Source organism: Scylla paramamosain, chromosome 34 (assembly GCF_035594125.1).
Source record: "Scylla paramamosain isolate STU-SP2022 chromosome 34, ASM3559412v1, whole genome shotgun sequence".
Taxonomy (NCBI): domain Eukaryota; kingdom Metazoa; phylum Arthropoda; class Malacostraca; order Decapoda; family Portunidae; genus Scylla; species Scylla paramamosain.
In genome coordinates, this window is record NC_087184.1 from 11,630,755 (window position 1) to 11,631,850 (window position 1,096).

Here is a 1,096-nt window from a genome sequence, read left to right on the forward strand (position 1 = left end):
CCTGAGGAGGTATTTTGCTGATTTTCCTTGGAATGACTACTGCTTCCGTGTCAGAGACCCGTCTTTGTGTGCTGAACGCATAACAGAGGTGAAAGTGTCTGGCATGGAGGCGTACATTCCTCATTCTTTTTCTCGTCCTAAACCTTCTAAACCTTGCTTTAACACAGCTTGTTCTCGTGCTATACATGATAGAGAGGTGGCCCACAAAAGGTACTTAAGCCTTCCATCACCAGAATCTCATGCACTTTATATTTCTGCCCGGAACCATGCCAAGTCTGTTCTCCAACTAGCCAAAAACTCCTTCATTAACAAAAAATGTCAAAACCTTTCAAGATCTAACTCCCCTCGTGATTTCTGGCATCTAGCCAAAAATATCTCCAATAACTTTGCTGCTTCTTCTTTCCCTCCTCTGTTTCAACCAGATGGCACCACTGCTATCACATCTATTTCTAAAGCTGAACTCTTCGCTCAAACCTTTGCTAAAAACTCTACCTTGGACGATTCTGGGCTTGTTCCTCCCTCTCCTCCACCCTCTGACTACTTCATGCCACGTATTAAAATTCTTCGCAATGATGTTTTCCATGCCCTCGCTGGCCTAAACCCTCGGAAGGTTTATGGATCTGATGGGGTCCCTCCTATTGTTCTCCGAAACTTTGCCTCCGTGCTTGCACCTTGCCTAGTCAAACTCTTTCAGCTCTGTCTGTCAACAGACAATACTTACCTGGCACAGGAGACACCGTGATCATGAAGGCGGTTCTCCCAGGGCGAGGCCCACCATTGCACTCCGGCGGTGCTGACCCCTGCGATTAACCCAAATGTGGTTAACTCGAGTGCGAAATTTTTGATAGCGGGGGATTGCGTTTGCGCATCTTTCTAACATCTACCTTTCCTTCTTGCTGGAAGTTTGCTTACATTCAACCTGTTCCTAAAAAGGGTGACCGTTCTAATCCTTCAAACTACCGTCCTATTGCTTTAATTTCCTGTCTATCTAAAGTTTTTTAATCTATCCTCAACAGGAAGATTCTTAAACATCTATCACTTCACAACCTTCTATCTGATCGCCAGTATGGGTTCCGTCAAGGCCGCTCTACTGGTG

The 1,096-nt window shown here is 45.4% G+C and overlaps 1 non-coding gene across 1 annotated transcript; it reads left to right on the plus strand.

The window, feature by feature from the left end:
- The first annotated feature begins 713 nt into the window (after positions 1-713).
- LOC135090373 (U1 spliceosomal RNA) lies at positions 714-875 on the plus strand. The gene has a single exon (XR_010261899.1). It is a non-coding gene; the product is annotated as a U1 spliceosomal RNA (small nuclear RNA).
- Positions 876-1,096: the final 221 nt, after the last annotated feature.